Below are 17,156 nucleotides of genomic sequence, written 5' to 3'. Positions count from 1 at the left end.
GTGTAATACTGAGTCTGTGCTGATCGTCCCATCCAAGCATGGCTGGACCTTTTGGTGAGAAGTACACTTTGGTGGTGGTAGACCTCCCTTTGAATTCAATCTGGGCTCTGATGTAGCCCAGCAGGTTGACAGTTGCACCTCCGAAGACTGTCGGTTTTTGCCTGGTCGTTCTGATTTCCACTTGTGCTTGCCCCATCATCTCCTTATACGTGTCGATGGGAAGGATTGTGAGGTCTGATCCCGAATCTGCCATGACATGTGTTTCCATTCCGTCCACTTTAATGTTGCAGATGGGCTTTTCTCTCCTGGCGTGGAGGGCGTTGACCATGATGACCATGGGTCTGTCCTGTAGGACGTCATCATCGCTTGAGGCGCGGTCGCCATCGACGCGGGAAACGGTTTTCTCCCACCACGTGCATGCCGGGGCTACATGACCAATGCGTCCGCACTTGGAGCACTCTTTATTCCTGACAGGGCAGCCACTATCATTCGCCATGTACTTGGTACTGGCACATCCTTTTGCTTGGGGCCTTTGTCTCTGGGGCTGTTGCGGGACTGCTTGTCTCTGCGTTCTCTCCATTGTGGCGCCAGAAGTTCGGGTACGGGCAGGTGGCTTCCCGCCTCTTTGCGCCTGCGGGAGGTTTCTTCCTCCGCCCTGGCAATTTGGATGGCCTTGTCGAGGGTCACTTCTTTTTCTTGGATGAACTTGTCCTGCACTTTCCTGGAGTTAGTGTGAACGACCAGCATGTCGCAGATAACTTGTTCTGCATTTTCGCCGAACGCGCAAAGAGAAGCCAGCTCCCTCATCCTGGTGATATAGTCATCCAGGGGTTCGCTCCCTTCTTGTTTACGGGTGTAGAACCTCAGCCTGTGTAGCACAAAGTTCTCCTTATTGGTGAACCTCTTCACAATGCGATGGGTCGCCTCCTTGTAGACGTCGTCGTTGTCATCGGCCACTGGTATGGCTGTTAAACTGGCAAAAATGCGCTGACCATCAACCCCCATTGCGTTCAGCACATCGCCGTCTTCCTGGCGGGGGCATATCCCGTGCCGTCCAGAGCCTCCAGATACGTGGAGAAAAGGGGCTCCCACTGCATCCACGGAATGGCTGGGGTCCCAGATGAGGCGAGAAACGCAGGGGGCGGTGTGGCGCCTTGCATGGTGGGCCCGTGGGTCTTTTTGTATCCTTGTCGCTAATTATGTGGTGGCCTCGGACGCTTAGATGGGTTCTAACTGTCTTTATTAACAAGACAAACTGGTGGGCATAACTTGTCCTTGAGCAGGGCAGGCAAGTTATTCACAGTTCTGGTCTGTGCCTCCAAGTTCCTTCACTGGAGGCAGGGTGTGCACATGGATGGCACGCTGTAAGCTTCCAGGGCCTCCATGAGGCCTCCTGTGGCATTGGACTTATGCCCTGGAAGCTGGAATGTATAGACTTCTCTGGCCTTAGTATGGTGGCTCCTTATCAGGAGCAGCGCTGTCTGCAGACCTGTTTGTCTGGCGCTCCGCCAATTCTGGCGGCAACGTTCTCCCTGCGTTCTCCACAGAGCGCAGGCTCGCGAGATCTCGTTGTATCAAGATCGCACTCCCGCGATCACGTGACGTCCCCATAGCTTCCCTCATCTCTGCCTAATAAAATGCAAGTGCGCACATCCAGGGTTGCAGTTAGGCAAACATTTAGGTGGGGACTAATCCTTCAAATATTGGGAGAGGCACTAACTTTAGAGACGGTGTAGGAGTGGTATACTTACTTGTGCAGGGGCATCTAACTTCATTAATTTACTCATTGTAATGAGACTATTCCAGGAATCTATGTGATCACTGCACCGATGAAAATGTTGATGCCAATTGCGGCGTGGTGCAGTGATCAAATAGATCACTTTACTGACCCTGCATACCTCTACCCAACCCCCCCACCCCACTTACTTTCGCAGTGGCACACTTCTGCGTGCGCCGCTGACTCCCCGCTATCCCTGTGGTGTCGGTTCCTCCCACTTGCGTGGGTCGGAGCCGATGCTGCAGGTGCTTTTTTTTTTTTTTACTTTCTTGTCCCCCGCTTACCTAAATGGTAAGCGGGGAGCAACCCCCGATTCCTGTTACTGCGTCCAAGGAGAGCAGGGGACACCCCCGCTCTGCTTGTGGGGCAGTAATGGGAGTCAGTATTTTGTGCACCCCCAAAGTTGCAGTTGCTGCAGGGGCACACAAATGAGGGCGACATTATGGCACATTACCCTATTCCAGTGCAGCTTCAATGTAACAATCAGTTAACTCTCTTATGTCTGAAAACGCCCACTTCCTGCAGATCCTGAAGGCCCTAGAAAGTGTGAAAATGGCTGATGATGTGCAATGAAAGACTCATTATCCCAGCATAACAGGACATTGCAGAGTGTAGGGCAATACTCTGGACGGCCTAAGCACCTTCAGTGGTTGGGAGCAACAGGGGAGAAAATGTAATGTTGGTTCTACCACCGTCCGCTATACTAGAATCTCTGGTGGCTGGTTGTTGAGACTATGGGCCTCATTATGAGTGTGGCGGTCAGGAAACAAGGGTGCTGGTAAACTTACCGGCACCCTTGTTTCCAGACCACAGCACTCCGAGTCTGCCTGCAGGGGCAGCTGCGGCCCACAGGTCTGACCCGGTTGGCAGACTCATCACGGAAGCACTGGTGCTTCCGTGAACCCATGGGGACTAACATTTTCTGGCACCTAGCTCCCCTGTCCGCAGAGACTTGTAATGCCCTGGTGGCACAAGGAAACTAGGTGCCGATACAATGTTATGAGTCCGGCGGCAACCCGCCGGAAGCATTGGCAGGGTTACAGCCGGACTCGTAATCGGGTCCTATGTCTGCCTGTCAAATCAAGTGTTACAAGACTGGACGAGGGCCAGTGCAGCAGTAATGAAATTCTATGTGACCGCATTGGAGCAACCAGCAGAGGAGCACCAGAATACACCAGTTTGTCCCTACGCTTATTAAAACGATCCTATTGTAAGGGTGTAAACATAATCACTCCAATTTTTGCAGTTAAAGTCAGGATGAGATTACATTATTTGGCCGGGATCACACACTTAAGCTATACAGTGAAGCAGGGATTTTAACCCACTCTGCAATTTTGGCACGGCCACCTTCTTCCACCCTTTACTTGGAACAAATATGTACGTTTTAGATGTCAAGACCTACAATAATACTGTCCTATAGAGTTTACTTGCAAAATACACAAATTGCATATTTAAGCATCATGACAACATGTAAATCTGTTGGGCCAGAATAATATTGGTGTACCTTTATTTTCCACATACTGAATGGAAAACTATAAGATGCAAAAGGCAAAATATCCATTTACCCACTTTATTTTCACTGCTTTAAGACACAATAAAACTCACTTAAGTTTGGAGATTCATCACAAACCTCCAGCGTGTTGTTATGTATGGTTTTAAGAACATTCAACTAGGGACATCAAAGCAAACTACTTTTTAGCATATCAAGCTATTAGATGTTATGGGTATGAACACGTTTTCAAAGGTTGCTTTATTTTGTTGCTCACTTTAACTGTCACAGATTTGCAAGGTGACTGGTGGTCTTTCAGTTGGAAATTCACCATCATGCATAAGAAAGGCTATGCTGCTGAGGACGCTGGAACCGTGTTGTTGAGTTCATTACGGCACTGGCTGCAGAGCCAGGGACACAGCCTCTGTGTCTCAGGGGGGCTGTGCTGTGACTCGGGGGAAACATGCTGTGCTTGATAATCGGAGCAGATAGTAGATTTGCCTCAGGAGAAAAGAAAATGCATGCACCCAGAAGCATGTTCGTGATCCTTTGGAAGCCCTGCCCCTGAGGTAACATTTAGAGGGGGGGGGGGGGCTTTAGCCCGGTCAGCCCAGTGACGTTGCATGCCTGCATGTGAGCCATTATTTACACTAGAACACACCATTACAAACAGATTACACATACTGTGCTTGAAATTATTTAAGAACTGCACAGGGCTCTAAATGGTGACAGTAGGAAAAAATGTCATTTTCCTTCATGAATACTAATGGCATTCAATCCAGCTATGACGGAAGCAGCGATGTCCATTTTATATTCTTTCTCTAGCCTTTTCTCTTAACAAACAATTGTATTTATAAATAACAGTAATACAGCAAAACATAATGTCAATACTTTGAGCAAGTCCATACCTGTATCTTAAACTTTATACACTTTGTAGTTGCCAGTAATCGTTTGGCAGCAGTCACTTCATCTGAATGAAACACTCGTGTATAGGCGCGTTATAAATGCCTTATCATATCGTTATAAATGCCTTATCATATCATTGGCAAAGGAACCAGTTTTATTTTTTTTCCAGGTATGGGCTAGGCATTTGCTTGGCACTACCATAACGGTACTACCTGGCCATGAGATTGCAAAGGCTGGACAAAGGTGTGACTACCTAGGTGAATACCTGCCCCTGCTTTCCCTCTCTCACTCTAGCTGCCTGCCTTGGGCCCTCTTCCTTCGCCTTCCTGCGAGGAAAAATACCTTGGTGTCATGTTCAACTCCACTCTCTCTTTGTCTCCTCACATTTCGGACAACGCCAAGTAGTCCCACTACCAGCTGCAACACCTCAAAGGGACTCTTCCCTTTCTCACTTTCCCCCAGAAGCTCACTGTCTCAAGAGCCCTGGGTCTCTCTAGGCTGGACTACTGCAACAGCCTCTTTCTCAATCTGCCTTCCTCTACTCTCCGCCTTCTGCAACTGATCCAGAACAGGACTGCAAGAATTATCCTTGACCTCAAGCCCAGGGACCGTATCTCTCAAGCCCTGAAATCTCTCCACTGGCTCCTGATGGCTGCAAGTATCAAGTTCAAGAACCTTTACATTATCCACAAGGCTTTCTGAGGCCTGGGCCCGCACTACATCCAACGCTCTCATCCAAAATACCTTCCTTCTCAAGCCCTTCACTCAGCTACCTGCAACTCTAAGGGTTAGACGCTTCTCCAGGCAGAGAGTGGAGGGGTAAATCTCTGCTGCAGGTACCTTCCTCTGGAATGGCCTCCCTGCCCCTCTCAAACTTGATCCGGACCACCTGGAGTTCCGGAAGCAGCTCAAAACTTTCCTCTTCTCCCTGCTGTACTGACTGGTTGCTTGGCTACCCTCAGAGTCTTGCTGGGTACCAGGCTTTTTCTTGGTCAGTCACCCTTGCAATGCCTCCGGGGCTACCATGCATTTAGGGGCTATAACTTTAACCCCACAGTCCCTTGTTCTCCTTGCACTACCCAGAGCTGCGCTGCCCCCTCAAAGCATTGCTGCCTTGTTTTCCCCTCTCCTCTCGCTTGCACTTCCCCTTGCACTTCTCGTTCTCACACTTGCATGATCTGAATGACACAAGACCTAGTAAGATAGTTTGTCTTGTCCTCCCTCTGTCTTCTCTCCCTTGTCTTGTTGCGCCTTAAAACACTTGTGTACAGGCGGGTTATAAATGACATATATAATATATCATATATGCCTATCTAATTTTAAACAGGACTTCAATGCAAGGAGCATGTATAAATCAAGTGGTTGAAGGCACACTTGGTTATGACATTTTAAATTACACCAGTAGCTCATGTACAGCTGCAATTAAGCCATTAACTCACAGCAGACTACTTAGAAATAACACTGGCAGGACAATGTTTGATGTTACTGCTTGACAGAGCCACCTCAAGGGGTGAGTAGATGTTGGGAAAATTAAATTAATCCTCTGGTTGTTTGCTCTCTGGTGAGTCACTGGCAAAAACAAACAGAAGCAAAATACTTACTTTTTATGTGTGCTGTGACTTGAATGCCCCAAATTACAAACGTTGCATTGTGGGTTCATGCAATGAAATTTGGGACTGATTGGAGAAAGATACGGTAACAATAACCACTTCAAAACATTTCTACCTTCCACCCTTACTGACAATACATCACAACACATAATCCAGCCAACAAAAATAGCACAGGTTACACATTGGAATGGACACTATCCAAAGGCACGTGTCTGCACTAAACTTCCCTAGCCACCACTGGTACATCAACAAAACTCCCCACACTCCTTAAGCATCGTTCTTACAGACATATATACAACCACACAAAATATACCTTAGCAACCTGTAGCGTGCATTTACCACTGCTCCAGACAGCTCGAAAAATAGCTAAAACTTAAACGGCACAGAAAGCCCTATATTCTCAGCTCTGCACACATCAATGTTAGCTGGTTGAGCCTGGTGAGGCTTGGGATGGCCCAGGTCAAAACTAGGGCTCTGGCCTGACCCTCGCTTCAGGTCAGTGTCTTCCCAAACCAGGGGGAAAGCCTTGAGCCTTACCTGCAACCTGCAGCAAATGGGAAAAAGCATGCATTGGCAATGCCAACAGTTTGGGCGTTTGAGTAGGCATAGGAAAGGCACTTATCAGGTACTGCCGTAGTAGTATTAAGTGGCCATTGAAGGTAGCAGGTGTAAAATGGTGCAAGTACCTGGACCTTTAATAGCAGTGCATGGCAACTGCCTAATACATATATGCAAGCCAAAACTGTTGGCTTTGCCAGTGCTTGTTTTTAACAGGACTTCAGTGACGGAGAAGCATAGTGCTTATGAATTGAGTGGCTGGAGGTGGACTTGTTTAACATATTTTTAGTACACCAGTAGCATGTTGGCAGCTCCAATAAAGTCATTAACTTTCAGAAGACTTCTTTGAAAAAACACTAGCATGCCCTTTGCGTGCAAAGTTTAATGGTAAGTTTTGATTAAAACGAGCTCAAAGAGCTGCCAAGAGGTGTTTTTGGTGGGGAGGGATGGGAACTGTGCAGGAATGGCCATAGGGAAGTGCAAGGGAAGAGCTTTTCATCCTTTAGAAATTGGGAACTGTGATGCAATCTTATCAGAACCTCTGAGAGGAAAAGAGAGAGTGTAAGATCAAGACCTATAAAGTAATAGTACCTGGAAGGAGGGATGGCAGCCTCCGAATCAATGAGGAGACTCGGAATGGGGTCCTTACTACACAGGGAAATACCCCACTCTGGGCCTCCTCAGAGCAGGAGCACGCCATCTTTCCTCACAGGGAATTAAGGTAAGGGCGCTCCTCGCATCCCCTACCCCTTTCTTCACACTGCTTTTCCACATATCTGCTCCCCTCCCTACCCCAACCCCACTTACCTGCACTGCTCTGTCCCTCGCTGGCGCCGGAATCAGTTACTGTTTCTGGCACATCTCTACCGCCATGGAAAGTGTAGTCCCTTCTCCACGTTCCCTGTCGCCCATTTTCTTTGTTTACTTTTTGCTTTTTTACATCTTTTTAGTCTTTTTTTTTCTCGAGTTGAGAAACGCTGCTTCGCAACATGAAAACAATAACTATTAGTACCCTGGTACAACCTGTCGTGGTAATAATAGCAATAGAACCCTCTTGGGGGCGGGGGGCATTACTGGTCTGGTAATGCCCAGGGTTTACGCTAAAGCATAGGGCAAGGGAAAACTAATTTTCCTTGTGGAACTTTATTCATATTTCTTTTGAAACTTTAGTAAATTACGTTTGTTTGGAACTTAACTGACATTCCCATTGACCTATTGTATTTAGTTTAGCACGTGAGGGTGAGTTTAGAGTTTTTGAACAAAGGACAGATGATGCTTTATTTGTTTTACATCCTGACAAAGACTATCCTTAGTTGTGGTGAGGCAGGGAAACCCCTCGTAGAGTTAGGGACAGATAGGACTTCACCAACCCCTATTTCGTTTGTGATAAATAAAAGTTTATAACCCAAACTCAAGATGCCACTGTGTCTGAGTTTACTCTCAACCTCTTACAGCACCTAGATTCAAAGCATATACTGTGACCAAAGTACACCTAAATTCATAACACATATATATACTTTGAGCGGAGTACACCTAGATTGAAAGCATATACTGCGAGCAAAGTACACCTAGATTGAAAACATATATATATATATATGTATATATTGTCAGCAAAGCACACCTAGATTCAAAACATGTACTGTGAGCAAAGTAGACCTGGATTCAGAATGTACACTTTGTTTAACGTATATGTAAAACAAAGACATTGTACAAAATATTAGTGTGGTAGTAATGTAATAGTGGTGAGGGTTTCTGGAGCCCAGTAATGACTGTGCTCCCCACCTGTACAACCTTACCTGGTTGTCGCTCACAAACTAATTTCCATCAAATGAGCTGGGAAACAACCAATTACAGGGCCTTCAAGTCCAGTTAAACATGTTAACTAACAATGCTAGCCAATTTGATCTTAGCATTAACATCAATAAAACTACATTTTGTGAATTTTCTGCATGGCAAAAAACACCAGAATACAAATTTTACCTGGAGACTGCTAGGAAAGCCGGTTGCGAGTGTAATGCAATATTGCTATTTTGAGGTAATCAATGACCGCCAACTCAACTGAAATTTACAATTTGAAAAAATTGGGGTGGAGGTGCGTCAGCAAGTGGGGCAATTAGTTCCTGTGCGGTAGAGCATGCTGGGTTATCTTTGTCTTCCTTAACTGTTATATATATGATGCAGATGATGCCAAAATGTCTGTATGGAATAGAATCGTGGGGTGCAGGTCGAGAAAAGGATCTCAAAGAATTGAAGGGTTACTATCTAAGAGTAATGATTAATTTCCCTTAACATCTCCCAATGGAATTTTTACTGGGAGAATTGGACATTTGTTCTGTAAACTCTCTTAGAACACTTTGTTGTTCTTTGTTTTATAGGAAATTGATGAACATTGGTAATAACACACTTATGAATCTACTGCTAGAAGTGCTGACCAAGAAGTATAGGAATTCAAAGAAAATGACTTGTGTACAGATTATGAATGAGGGATCGATATGGTGAAATCAATCAAATCTTGATCTTTTGAGAACCCCAGTGCCCACATTTAAAAGACTCCTTAAAAGAGCAATTGTAGAACTGAATTGGGGACCAAATACGGTCAACCTGGCCACCAAGTATCAAACAGGGACTACCTTTCCAATAGTTAGCTTTATCTTACTTACTTTATCTTTACTCCTTTATGTACATAGGGAATCTTACTTCCCTATGTACATAAAGGAGTTTCCTAGTTCCTTTATTCATACAGAATGAGAGTCAAATATAATCTGGTAGAGACCCTAGATGTTTTGTGAGTCAGGGTTTCTTTAAAGAGAAAGCACCACATTTGTAGGCTGTGTGACGCTACAGCTGTGGAAACTGCTAAACATTTAATGTGCTCATGCAAGGCTTTGTTAGTTCTGAGAAGGACGTCTCTGAAAGCTGTGGGAGATTGGAATGGTTTATTTCCTTGTGAGCATCTTTTTCTGGAAGATCTATATGGATGGTAACCAAATTGTATTGATCTCCCTTTGGGGATTATGGCAGTTAAAGGGCCTCATTACACGGTAGGCGGTAAGGGTGTACCGGTACCGGTAAACCCTTACCGCCTTATTACGAGGTCCCTTTGCGGGTTGGAGAATTTAACGCCTGCTTTTTGCAGGCATTAAAAACCAACCCGCAAAAGGACCAGGGAGCTAATTACGGTACCGCAATTTGCAGTGCCGTAATTAGCACCTTCCCCATTCCCATTATGCCGTATGGGGCAAAAATGGGAATGGGGAAGGGCAATGGGGGAAGGGGGAATTACCGCCCCACCAACCTTGGAATAGGGCAGTAATTCCCCTTTCCACCAAGGCGGTGCCGGTATTTTACCGGCATGGACCAAGGTGCTAATAGCACCTTGGTCCACCGCCATCCATGTAATGAGGCCCAAAGTATCTTCCACAGCGGTTGACCTTGAAATTCGACCCTAATACGGGACTAGCAGAGGGATGTTCCTAATGGTAGGGTTATACTGGTTGGGGATTATAATTCAGATTGTTGTATATCAATTAATCACAATGAACCATGGGAGACTTTGCCAGGTATGGTTAAGGGAAATCTAAAGTGACAATGGGGGAGAATGGGTAATTTATCACTTGAGTCTATGGGTTTGGTCTGTCTAAATGGGGGATTTGATGGCACGGATTCTAAAATACCAACCTGGAAAAGAGGAGATAGCTCTTCAACTATAGATTATATTTTTGTTGATGCTTTTTTATTCAATCTTAATATAGGCGTTCGAGTTCTCCCGAATGCATGGAGTGACACTAGTGCTCTGAAAGCGGTCTTTGATATATTGGTAAACAGGATGGCCAAAGAGGATCTAACTGGCCTTAGAACTGTGGGACAGGGTAAAGGGATTAGATGGTGCGCTCAAAATATTGGGGATTCTCTATACAGAATTAGTTTCACTTATGAATTCCTGTCAGGCTCACTCCTGGATTCAGTCAATTTCACCCCACTTCCCTGAGTGCCCCTTACACCCTCCTGCTCACCTGTGGTCTCCTCGTCCGATTTGAGTCTGAATCTCTTTATCCTCAATGCCTCCTCTCTGGAGTGTGGATGAGGTCTGCCTCGAGAGGAAGCCACCCTGCCCCTCTAACCCGGGGCCAAGGGGGCCCCCGTACCGGGGCAGACCGGTTAAGGGGAAAAAGCCGAAAGGCGCAAAAAACCCCTTCCTTGTTGAAGATGGCAACAGGATACAAGGCAGGACTGTGTACATTGAAGGATCCAGCTGATAAGGAAATCCACAGAAAGTAGTGTTAGGCGACAGCTCCAAGGGAAAACCACACTACAGAGATGGGGTGTATATTGAATGAGCTGAGAGGGAAAGAACCAGGAGAACTGGGGAAAAAGAGAGAGAGCTAAAGTGGAGCGGAGAGAAAGCTCCAGCAGAGCGAGGCGGGCCAAGTGCAGAAAGAATGCCAGGAAGCAAACGGGAGAAGAGGAAAGGGCGCAGCGACGGCCGCGGAGGAAAGGACTGAAGCGTACCAACCCGGAAGCCTAACGCGAAAAGGTTGCAACGCGTAGGCTTCCGGGTTGGCGCTTGTAAAAAGGACGCCGCTGGTCGGAAGGCTGGAGGACTAGACTGCTGCAGAGGAAAGCGCGGGCGGCGTGACGGCTGCTGTCAATGGCCGCTCCAACGCCAGTGTCTCCACAGCTGCCAGCGACCACCGTGCGTGACAGTATACCCCCCTCCAGACCCGAACCCTCCGGGTTTTCCTGGATGTGTCCGGTGAAAACGCCTGACAAGCCTAGGCGCATGTACATGAGACCTGGGCTCCTAGGAGTCCTCTGAACTGGGATAGTTCTTCCAAGACACAAGGTATTCCAACCTGCCCTTACGATATCTGGAATCTAAGATGGCAGATATCTCATATTCTTCAGGTATAGACTTGGTATTATTCAACAGCCCTGTAGTCTTACTAACTGGGTGTCTGGATCAACTGGGCAGAGAAGGGAGGAGTGAAAGACCGGGTGCACCCGATACATGGACTTGGGGAGTTGTAATTTGTAAGCCACTGGGTTAATCCTCTTGATTATCTTGAAGGGTCCTATAAATCGGGGGGGTTAGTTTGGTCGAATGTACCCATCTAGGCAAGAATCTAGTAGATAACCAGACCCGATCGCCCTCCTTCCAATCAGGACCGGGTAAACGAGCTCGATCAGATAGATCTTTATACCTGCGTCTAGCCGAAGCTAAACTCTGTTGAGCTGCAGTGTGGGCTGTGGTTATTTGATCCAGGGTGGATTCAATGGTGGGTATATTAGTAGGTGAGGAAAAGACCGGGAGAATACTGCGAGGGTGATAACCATAAGAACAGAAAAAAGGGCTGAGTCCTGTTGCCGAGTGCACAGCGTTATTATACGCAAATTTGGCGGTGGGCAGAAGGCTCACCCAATTGTCCTGATTCTTATTGACATAACAACGGAGGTATTGCTCAAGAGTGGCATTGAGCTGCTCTGTCTGACCGTTGGTCTGAGGATGGAAGCCTGATGACAAAGCCCTCTCTATCCCTAACCGTTGACACAGGGTGCCCCAAAATCGAGATGTATACTGACTACCCCGGTCAGAAATGATCTTGTCAGGCAGTCCGTGGAGCCTAAAAATGTCCCTGAGGAAAACCTCGGCCATCTCGATGGCAGACGGTACTCCCCGCAGTGCGGAAAAATGGGCCAGCTTGGTGAATGTGTCAATCGTAACCATGAGACAAGTCGACCCCTGGGATCTGGGCAGGTCTACTATAAAGTCAGTGGAAATTTGGGACCATGGCCGGCTTGGCAAGTCCGGTTGCATCAGCAACCCGTAGGGTTTGTGGGTGGAGTTCTTATTCTGGGCGCAAGCCACACACGTTTTACAGTGTTGCCTTACGTCATGAGAGAGTGAAGGCCAAAAAAAAGATCGAGAAATTAACTCTAATGTACCTCGGACTCCCCTATGCCCTGCGGTTACATGGTTGTGACCCCATTCCAGAACCTTCAGTTGTAAGGACTTAGAGGGAACGTACAAACGCTGCCCCACCAGTAAAAGACCTTCAGACCAACGGATTTGAGAACGTAAGTCACCAGGTACGGTGGTTGCCAAATCAGGTTTGGTTACTGTCTTAATCTCTTGAAGAAACGAGGAAACTATCCCCACGATTCTGTTTCGGGGAAACATAGGGTGGCTAACGGAGGGAGAGTGGTACTCTGCAGACTGACATCTAGACAGGGCGTCCGCCAAGCTGTTTTGGGTGCCTGGAATGTAGGTTATGGTAAGGTCATACTGGCTGAAAAAATGCGCCCAGCGAGCCTGTCTTGAATTGACGCATTCCATATTTCGGAGAATCTTCAGATTCTTATGGTCAGTACGTAATGTAAATGGATGCGCTCCGCCTTGTAGCAGGTGTCTCCACTCTTCACAGGCCACCTTGAGAGCCAAAAGTTCTTTTTCGATAACAGAGTAGTTCTGTTGACTTGTGGAAAGAGTCTTGGAAAGATATGCTACAGGATGTTCCTTGCCATCCTTAAGTTGAAGGAGTACAGCACCTAAGGTGCTAGCAGAGGCATCGGCCTCAACTATAAAAGGCTGGTCTTGATCTGGTTGAGATAGAATAGGAACGGAGCAGAATCTCCTTTATAGATCAATAAAGGCTTGATTGGCTGGTTCCGACCAGTGAAAAGGTTTGGCGTCTTTCTTAAGTAGTGAGGTAATGGGCAGCACAATCTGGGAAAAATGTCTGATGAACTTCCTGTAGAAGTTGGCTAGACCCAGGAACCGTTGAACGTCTTTCAGAGAGACGGGTGTGGGCCAGTCCAGGATGGCAGATACTTTCCTCGGGTCCATGGTGATGCCTTCCTGGGAAAGAATGTATCCCAAATATGGAACGGAAGACATATTGAAGAGGCACTTCTCAGGTTTAACTAATAGATGTTGTGACTGTAAACGATGTAGAACAGTCTGAAGATGTAATGTATGTTCGGAGGTGGACTTCGAAAAAACCAAAATGTCATCTAGGTAAACTATGACACTGAGGTATAACAGATCAGAAAACAGGCGATCCATAAAACGCTGGAATATGGCAGGAGCGTTGACCAAGCCAAATGGCATCACTCGATACTCGAAAAGGCCAAACGGAGTCCGGAAAGCAGCCTTCCATTCGTCCCCATCTTTTATACAGAGAAGGTGGTAGGCACTCTGGAGGTCTAACTTAGAGAAGGTGGTAGAACCCTGGACTGCTTCCAATAAGTCTGCTATCAAAGGCATTGGATAGCGGTCACGAACCGTGACCTTGCTCAAACCCCGATAGTCAATGCATGGCCTTAACTCAGAGGAATCCCTCTTAGGTGTGAAGAATAGAGAAGCAATTTGGAGGGACGAATGAGGCCATTGGTCAGACGGGAGTCCAAATAATTGCGAAGAGCCCTCTTCTCCAGTAGAGACAAAGAAAACATGCGGCTAAACGGAACCAGGGCATCTGGCACCAGCTCGATGGCACAGTCTTCCGGCCTATGTGGAGGTAGATCTAAGACAGGATTGTCTTTGAAGACTTCCTTGAATTTGGCCAATTCCGGGGGAACCTTACAAATTTCATTTACTCCTTCTTGTTGGGGAGTAAGGACTTGGACCAAATCTTCTGAAATATGAAATAAACAATTTTGTTTACAATATGAGGAGGTAAAGGCCATGGTGTTCTGTGCCCAATCGATGAGCGGATTATGCCTCCTCAGCCAGGGAATACCAAGGATTACTGGGAAATGGGCTGCTCGAATTAAGTCAAATTGTATCTGCTCCGAATGCTGGAGAATGCGGACCTTCATGGATACTGTGGAATGGGTAATAGGCCCCGACGAAAGTGGGGAACCATCTACTCTTTCCACCTTCTGGACTTCTTCCCGTTTTAGCAGAGGGAGACCTTGTTTGTGCGCCCACATGGTATCCGTAAATACCCCAGCAGCACCACAATCCAGCAGAGCCATGGTGGTGAGTACTTCTGTCGGAGTTTCCAACTGGATAGGAACAGCCATGAGGCATGAGTCCAACGTGGTTGGGTGTGAAGCTACCGTCACTGTGACATAGGGTCTAGCGCTCTGACCTCGGTTACTCGTCCCCTTTAGTTCCGAGGTTGTTCGTTTCCCGACCGTCTAGGCGGGACCTTTGGACAGTTCCGAAGTAGGTGGGCGCCTGATCCACAATACATGCAGAGGCCAGCATCCCTCCGACGTCTTCTCTCTTCGGGTGTCAAGGGGGATCTAGCGGACCCAACTTGCATCGGTTCTTCCTTGTTACTGTAGTGAGGCAGGGAGGGCAATGAGTGGGCACTTGGTAGAAAGGGGCCAGGGGCTTTTTGCTTCTTCCTTTCCGCCTTGCGTTCACTGAGGCGATAGTCAATCTGAGTAAAAATGGAGAATAAATCAGACAGGGTAGTAGGGCGGGCTATCCTTGCCAGTTCATCCTTTATCTCCTCTTTCAAACCTCGACGGAAAATTGTATACTGGGCCCGTTCTGGCCATCCAGCCTCTGAAGCCAAACGTTTAAAGGTGGAGATAAATGTCAGCAGGTCACTGGAACCCTGATGCACATCCAAGAGTTCTTCCGCAGCCACATGTATTATCTCGGGTTGTTCAAAAGTCTGGCGCAGTAAGGTCAAAAAGCCCTCATAATCTCTGATGATAGGATTATTGTTGGTCACTAGAGGGGTGGCCCACGCTAAGGCATTCCCGGTCATGTTGGATACCATAAACCCTGGTGTGATCATTAGAAAACAACTGAGGTCTAAAGGCGAAATAAATGGAGCAGGCTTCCAAGAATTCCTTGAGGCGCTTCGGGGTTCCGTCAAACTTGCCCGAGGATAAGGCCATAGGAGGTAAGTCGGAATCCCTAGTTTCCCGAGTAGAGACCATCTGCCTCAAGACTGCGTTATCAGCCTTCACGTTCTGTAATTCTACATTCATGGCCTGGACTGCGGCCACTAGTTCTTGTATTTGTTCGGGGGTGGCCATATTCCCTTCTTGGCATTGCAAACTGTCAGGCTCACTCCTGGATTCAGTCAATTTCACCCCACTTCCCCGAGTGCCCCTTACGCCCTCCTGCTCACCTGTGGTCTCCTCGTCCGATTTGAGTCCGAATCTCTTTATCCTCAATGCCTCCTCTCTGGAGTGTGGATGAGGTCTGCCTCGAGAGGAAGCCACCCTGCCCCTCTAACCCGGGGCCAAGGGGGCCCCTGTACTGGGGCAGACCGGTTAAGGGGAAAAAGCCGAAAGGCGCAAAAAACCCCTTCCGTGTTGAAGATGGCAACAGGATACAAGGCAGGACTGTCTAAATTGAAGGATCCAGCTGATAAGGAAATCCACAGAAAGTAATGTTAGGCGACAGCTCCAAGGGAAAACAACACTACAGAGATGGGGTGTATATTGAATGAGCTGAGAGGGAAAGAACCAGGAGAACTGGGGAAAAAGAGAGAGAGCTAAAGTGGAGCGGAGAGAAAGCTCCAGCAGAGCGAGGCGGGCCGAGTGCAGAAAGAAAGCCAGGAAGCAAACGGGAGAAGAGGAAAGGGAACGGCGACGGCCGCGGAGGAAAGGACTGAAGTGTACCAACCCGGAAGCCTAACGCGAAAAGGTTGCAACGCGTAGGCTTCCGGGTTGGCGCTCGTAAAAAGGACGCCGCTGGTCGGAAGGCTGGAGGACTAGACCGCTGCCGAGGAAAGCGCGGGCGGCGTGACGGCTGCTGTCAATGGCCACTCCAACGCCAGCGTCTCCACAGCTGCCAGCGACCGCCATGCGTGACAATACCATTGCCCTAGAATGAAAACCATGTTTTCAACCCTGCCAGGTTTGACTCCTTCCTGGGCTGTTTGATTGATAGGGCTAGAACCAATCCTAGTATGAGGCTGGGTACACCAAGTCGTAGATATAGGCATATTTTTAACCAGGAGTTGGCATGTGCGAAAGCTTCTATGCATCAATCCTTGAGGTCGATTCGCTGATCTAATTTAGATAAAGTCTAAAGAAATAATAGAATTAGACTGTAGGCCCAGAAAAGCAGCGGTGTTGCAAAAGGATGCTGAAACTATGTTGTGTACCCTAGTTAAAAGCGATGTAAGGGCTCTTCTGCACTGATTAATGGTCAATAGTTTTCCACCATTGTTGGCCAACTTAATGTGGTCTCTGAAATCCAATGGGTTGCCTTTTTCTCAAATTTGTATGGGGTTAAACCAGGGGTCACGAATGAGGATATCAGATGTTTGAACACAAACTATGCTAGACAGTGGCAGCCCATTATCGATGATTACAAAGTGGTGTTGGGGCTTATAAAAAGTGCAAAAACCTCCCGGGCTGCAGGCCCAAATGGTCTGACCAATAACACCTTTAAGGGTCAGCCGTTCGTTTGGGCACATGTTCTCACCATGCTCATCAAGAGTATCCTTCCGATCTTGTGGCAAACCGCCTACGTGGTTCCTATCCTTAAACACGGGGAGAGAGATCAGACTAGGAACTACTGCCTAATTGCATTAATAGACACAGATTGCAAAATGTTTGCCTCCATATTATTAATCCACTTAAATGAGTTGATGAATACTACACAACGATTAAATACATTTCAGATGAGGATCCGGACAGGTCACTCTACGAGTGTGAATGGTTTGATTATAAGGGCGTTACAGAAAACTGCCTGGGGAAAGTATGGTGGAGACATTTATGTGGCCTCAGTTGATCTCTTGACAGCCTTTGACTGTGTTATCCGGAGCGGACTATGATCTCAGCTCACAAAGTTGTTACGCTCACCTGGTCTCTGTGGGGACATTGAGGCACGGTTGCA

Source organism: Ambystoma mexicanum, chromosome 9 (genome assembly GCF_040938575.1).
Source record: "Ambystoma mexicanum isolate Mex_15411 chromosome 9, UKY_AmexF1_1, whole genome shotgun sequence".
In the NCBI taxonomy this organism is placed as follows: domain Eukaryota; kingdom Metazoa; phylum Chordata; class Amphibia; order Caudata; family Ambystomatidae; genus Ambystoma; species Ambystoma mexicanum.
This window is presented reverse-complemented; position numbering follows the sequence as displayed.